The sequence below is a fragment of the Pristiophorus japonicus genome, chromosome 20, assembly GCF_044704955.1.
Source record: "Pristiophorus japonicus isolate sPriJap1 chromosome 20, sPriJap1.hap1, whole genome shotgun sequence".
Classification (NCBI taxonomy): domain Eukaryota; kingdom Metazoa; phylum Chordata; class Chondrichthyes; family Pristiophoridae; genus Pristiophorus; species Pristiophorus japonicus.
In genome coordinates, this window is record NC_091996.1 from 6523200 (window position 1) to 6530074 (window position 6875).

Below are 6875 nucleotides of genomic sequence, written 5' to 3' on the forward strand. Positions count from 1 at the left end.
TCAGCCATTCGGCCCTTCGAGCCTGCACCACAATTCAATATGATCATGGCTGATCATGCAACTTCAGTACCCCATGCCTGCTTTTTCTCCACACCCCTTGATCCCTTTAGCAGTAAGGGCCACATCGAACTCCCTTTTGAATATAGTTAACTAACTGGCCTTCCGGGAATCCTGCCATCCCGGGAATCAGTCTGGTGAACCTTCGCTGCACTCCCTCAAGAGCAAGAACGTCCTTCCTCAGATTAGGAGACCAAAACTGTACACAATATTCAAGGTGTGGCCTCACCAAGGCCCTGTACAACTGCAGTAAGACCTCCCTGCTCCTATACTCAATCCTATCGCTATGAAGGCCAACATACCATTTGCCTTCTTCACCGCCTACTGTACCTGCATGCCAACTTTTAATGACTGATGTACCATGGCACCCAGGTCTCGTTGCACCTCTCCTTTTCCTAATCTGCCGCGATTCAGATAATATTCTGCCTTCGTGTTTTTGCCACCAAAGTGGATAACCTCACATTTAGCCACATTATACTGCATCTGCCATGCATTTGCCCACTCACCTAACCTGTCTAAGTCACCCTGCAGCCTCTTAGCATCCTCCTCACAGCTCACACCGCCACCCAGCTTAGTGTCATCTGCAAACTTGGAGATATTACATTCAATTCCTTTGTCTAAATCATTAATGTATACTGTAAATAGCTGGGGTCCCAGCACTGAACCTTGCGGTACCCCACTAGTCACTGCCTGCCATTCTGAAAAGGATCCGTTTATTCCTACTCTTTGCTTCCTGTCTGCCAACCAGTTCTCTATCCACGTCAGCACACTACCCCCAATACCATGTGCTTTAATTTTGCACACCAATCTCTTGTGTGGGACCTTGTCAAAAGCCTTCTGAAAGTCCAAATACACCACATCCACTGGTTTTCCCTTGTCCACTCTACTAGTTACATCCTCAAAAAATTCTAGAAGATTTGTCAAGCATGATTTCCCTTTCATAAATCCATGCTGACTTGGACCGATCCTGTCACTGCTTTCTAAATGCGCTGCTATTACATCTTTAATAATTGATTGCAACATTTTCCCCACTACCGATGTCAGGCTAACCAGTCTGTTTCCTGTTTCCTGTTTTCTCTCTCCCTCCTTTTTTAAAAAGTGGGGTTACATTAGCTACCCTCCAATCCATAGGAACTGATACAGAGTTAATTGAATGTTGGAAAATGACCACCAATGCATCTACTATTTCTAGGGCCACTTCCTTAAGTACTCTGGGATGCAGACTATCAGGCCCTGGGGATTTATCAGCCTTCAATTCCATCAATTTCCCTAACATAATTTCCTGACTAATAAGGATTTCCTTCAGTTCCTCCTTCTCGCTAGACCCTCGGTCCCCTAGTATTTCCGGAAGGTTATTTGTGTCTTCCTTAATGAAGAGAGAATCAAAGTATTTGTTCAATTGGTTTGCCATTTCTATGTTTCCAATTATAAATTCACCTGATTCTGACTGCAAGGGACCTACATTTGTCTTCACTAATCTTTTTCTCTTCACATATCTATGGAAGCTTTTGCAGTCAGTTTTTATGTTCCCTGCAAGCTTACTCTCATACTCCATTTCCACCCTCCTAATTAAACCCATTGTCCTCCTCTGCTAAATTCTGAATTTCTCCCAGTCCCCAGGTTTGCTGCATTTTCTGGCCAATTTATATGCCTCTTCCTTGGATTTAACACTATCCCTAATTTCCCTTGTTAGCCACGGTTGAGCCACCTTCCCCGTTTTATTTTTACGCCAGACAGGGATGCACAATTGTTGAAGTTCATCCATGTGATCTTTAAATGTCTGCCATTGCCTATCCACCGTCAACCCTTTTAGTATCATTTGCCAGTCTATCCTAGCCAATTCACGTCTCATACCATCGAAGTTACCTTTCTTTAAGTTCAGAACTCTAATCTCTGAATTAACTGTGTCATTCTCCATCTTAATGAAGAATTCTACCATATTATGGTCACTCTTCCCCAAGGGGCCTTGCACAGGGTTGCTAATTAATCCTCTCTCATTACTCAACACCCAGTCTAAAATGGCCAGCTCTCTAGTTGATTCCTCGACATATTGGTCTAGAAAACCATCCCTAATACACTCCAGGAAATCCTCCTCCACCGTATTGCTACCAGTTTGGTTAGGCCAATCAATATGTAGATTAAAGTCACCCATAATGACTGCTGTACCTTTATTGTACGCATCCCTAATTTCCAGTTTGATGCCATCCCCTACCTCACTACTACTGTTTGGTGGTCTGTACGTAACTCCCGCTAGCGTTTTATGCCCTTTGCTATTCTGCAGCTCTACCCATACAGATTTCACATCACCCAAGCTAATGTTCTTCCTTTCTATTGTGTTAATCTCCTCTTTAACCAGCAATGCTACCCCACCTCATTTTCCTTTCTGTCTATCCTTTCTGAGTATTGAATACCCCTGGATGGTGAGTTCCCAGCCTTGGTCACCCTGGAGTCATGTCTCTGTAATCTCAATTACATCATATCCGTTAACAGCTATCTGCACAGTTAATTCATCCACCTTATTACGAATGATCCTCGCATTGAGACACAGAGCCTTCAGGCTTGTTTTTTTAACACTCTTTGTCCTTTTAGAATGATGTTGCAATGTGGCCCTTTTTGATTTTTGCCTTTGATTTCTCTGCCCTCCACTTTTCCTTATCTCCTTTCTACCTTTTGCTTCTGCCCCCATTTTACTTCCCTCTGTCTCCCTGCATAGATTCCCATCCCCCTGCCATATTAGTTTAAACCCTCCCCAACAGCACTAGCAAACTCTCCCCCTAGGACATCAGTTCCGGTCCTGCCCAGGGGCAGACCGTCCGATTTGTACTGGTCCCACCTCCCCCAGAACCGGTTCCAATGTCCCAGGAATTTGAATCCCTCCCTCTTGCACCATTCCTCAAGCCACGTATTCATCTTAACTGTACTGCTATTTCTACTCTGACTAGCACGTGGCACTGGTAGCAATCCTGAGATTACTACCTTTGAGGTCCTACTTTTTAATTTAACTCCTCGCTCCCTAAATTCAGCTTGTAGGACCTCATCCCGTTTTTTACCTATTTCGTTGGTACCTATATGCACCACGACAACTGGCTGTTCACCCTTCCCCTCCAGAATGCCCTGCAGCCGCTCTGAGACATCCTTGACTCTTGCACCAGGGAGGCAACATACCATCCTGGAGTCTTGATTGCGGCCACAGAAACGCCTATCTATTCCCCTTACAATGGAATCCCCTATCACTATAGCTCTCCCACTCTTTTTTCTGCCCTCCTGTGCAGCAGAGCCACCCACGGTGCCATGAAATTGGTTGCTGCTGCCTTTCCCTGATGAGCCATCTCCCCCAACAATATCCAAAGTGGTGTATCTGTTTTGGAGGGAGATGACCGCAGGGGACCCCTGCACTACCATCCTACTCCTGCTCTGCCTGGTGGTCACCCATTCCCTACCTGCCTTTGTAACCTTTACCTGCGGTGTGACCAACTCACTAAACATGCTATTCACAACATCCTCAGCATCGCGGATGCTCGAGAGTGAATCCATGCGCAGCTCCAGTGGCGCAATGCGGTCTGACAGGAGCTGCAGCTGGATACACTTCCCGCATACATAATTGTCAGGGATACCAGTGTCCCTGATTTCCCGCATAGCACAGGAGGAGCATGACAAGGGTCTGGGCTCTCCTGCCTTGATTTAACCCTTAAATTAACTTAACTTGGCAACAATGCCAAAGGTTTCCGACCGAAAGAAAAAAGAAAAATACTCACCAGTCCACCAGCCAATCACTTACCCACTTGGCTGTGAGGGCACACTTCGATTTTGATTTTTTTTAAAAACTTTTTGTCCCTGAACCAACTGGCTCCTCCGACTCTCGGGCCCCTTTTATGGGCCTCCCGATCCTCCCGCCCCTGCTCCTGTGGCTCCTCCGAATCTCGGGCCCCTTTTATAAGAACATAAGAACAAAAGAACATAAGAATTAGGAACAGGAGTAGGCCATCTAGCCCCTCGAGCCTGCTCCGCCATTCAATACGATCATGGCTGATCTGGCCGGGGACTCAGCTCCACTTACCCGCCTGCTCCCCGTGACCCTTAATTCCCTTATTGGTTAAAAATCTATCTATCTGTGATTTGAATACATTCAATGAGCTAGCCTCAACTGCTTCCTTGGGCAGAGAATTCCACAGATTCACAACCCTCTGGGAGAAGAAATTCCCTCTCAACTCGGTTTTAAATTGGCTCCCCCGTATTTTGAGGCTGTGCTCCCTAGTTCTAGTCTCCCCAACCAGTGGAAACAACCTCTCTGCCTCTATCTTGTCTATCCCTTTCATTATTTTAAATGTTTCTATAAGATCACCCCTCATCCTTCTGAACTCCAACGAGTAAAGACCCAGTCTACTCAATCTATCATCATAAGGTAACCCCCTCATCTCCGGAATCAGCCTAGTGAATCGTCTCTGTACCCCCTCCAAGGCTAGTATATCCTTCCTTAAGTAAGGTGACCAAAACTGCACGCAGTACTCCAGGTGTGGCCTCACCAATACCCTGTACAGTTGCAGCAGGACCTCCCTGCTTTTGTATTCCATCCCTCTCGCAATGAAGGCCAACATTCCATTCGCCTTCCTGATTACCTGCTGCACCTGCAAACTAACTTTTTGGAATTCATGCACAAGGACCCCCAGGTCCCTTTGCACCGCAGCATGTTGTAATTTCTCCCCATTCAAATAATATTCCCTTTTACTGTTTTTTTCCCCAAGGTGGATGACCTCACATTTTCCGACATTGTATTCCATCTGCCAAACCTTAGCCCATTCGCTTAACCTATCTAAATCTCTTTGCAGCCTCTCTGTGTCCTCTACACAACCCGCTTTCCCACTAATCTTTGTGTCATCTGCAAATTTTGTTACACTACACTCTGTCCCCTCTTCCAGGTCATCTATGTATATTGTAAACAGTTGTGGCCCCAGCACCAATCCCTGTGGCACACCACTAACCACCGATTTCCAACCCGAAAAGGACCCATTTATCCCGACTCTCTGCTTTCTGTTAGCCAGCCAATTCGCGATCCATGCTAATACATTTCCTCTGACTCCGCGTACCTTTATCTTCTGCAGTAACCTTTTGTGTGGCACCTTATCGAATGCCTTTTGGAAATCTAAATACACCACATCCATCGGTACACCTCTATCCACCATGCTCGTTATATCCTCAAAGACTTCCAGTAAATTAGTTAAACATGATTTCCCCTTCATGAATCCATGTTGCGTCTGCTTGATTGCACTATTCCTATCTAGATGTCCCGCTATTTCTTAATGATAGCTTCAAGCATTTTCCCCACTACAGATGTTAAACTAATAGTTACCTGCCTTTTGTCTGCCCCCTTTTTCAAACAGAGGCGTTACATTAGCTGCTTTCCAATCCGCTGGTACCTCCCCAGAGTCCAGAGAATTTTGGTAGATTATAACGAATGCATCTGCTATAACTTCCACCATCTCTTTTAATACCCTGGGATGCATTTCATCAGGACCAGGGGACTTGTCTACCTTGAGTCCCATTAGCCTGTCCAGCACTACCTCCCTAGTGATAGTGATTGTCTCAAGGTCCTCCCTTCCCACATTCCTGTGACCAGCAATTTTTGGCATGGCTTTTGTGTCTTCCACTGTGAAGACCGAAGCAAAGTAATTGTTTAAGGTCTCAGCCATTTCCACATTTCCCATTATTAAATCCCCCTTCTCATCTTCTAAGGGAACAACATTTACTTTAGTCACTCTCTTCCGTTTTATGTATCGGTAAAAGCTTTTACTATCTCTTTTTATGTTTTGCGCAAGTTTACTTTCGTAATCTATCTTTCCTTTCTTTATTGCTTTCTTCGTCATTCTTTGCTGTCGTTTAAAATTTTCCCAATCTTCTCGTTTCCCACTAACCTTGGCCACCTTATACGCATTGGTTTTTAATTTGATACTCTCCTTTATTTCCTTGGTTATCCACGGCTGGTTATCCCTTCTCTTACCGCCCTTCTTTTTCACTGGAATATATTTTTGTTGAGCATTATGAAAGAGCTCCTTAAACGTCCTCCACTGTTCCTCAATTGTGCCACCGTTTAGTCTGTGTTTCCAGTCTACTTTAGCCAACTCTGCCCTCATCCCACTGTAGTCCCCTTTGTTTAAGCATAGTATGCTCGTTTGAGACTTCCTCACCCTCAATCTGTATTACAAATTCAACCATACTGTGATCACTCATTCCGAGAGGATCTTTTACTCGGAGATCGTTTATTATTCCTGTCTCATTACACAGGACCAGATCTAAGATAGCTTGCTCCCTTGTAGGTTCTGTAACATACTGTTCTAAGAAACAATCCCGTATGCATTCTATGAATTCCTCCTCCAGGCTACCCCGTGCAATTTGATTTGACCAATCGATATGTAGGTTGAAATCCCCCATGACTACTGCCATTCCTTTTTCACATGCCTCTATTATTCCCTTGATTATTGTCCGCCCCACCGTGAAGTTATTATTTGGGGGGCCTATAAACTACGCCCACCAGTGACTTTTTCCCCTTACTATCTCTAATCTCCACCCACAATGATTCAACATTTTGTTCATTGGAGCCAATATCATCTCTCACAACTGCCCTGATATCATCCTTTATTAACAGAGCTACCCCACCTCCTTTCCCTTCTTGTCTATCCTTCCGAATCGTCAGATACCCCTGTATGTTTAATTCCCAGTCTTGGCCTCCCTGCAACCACGTTTCTGTAATGGCCACCAAATCATACCCATTTGTAATGATTTGTGCCGTCAACTCATTTACTTTATTTCGAATGCTGCGTGTG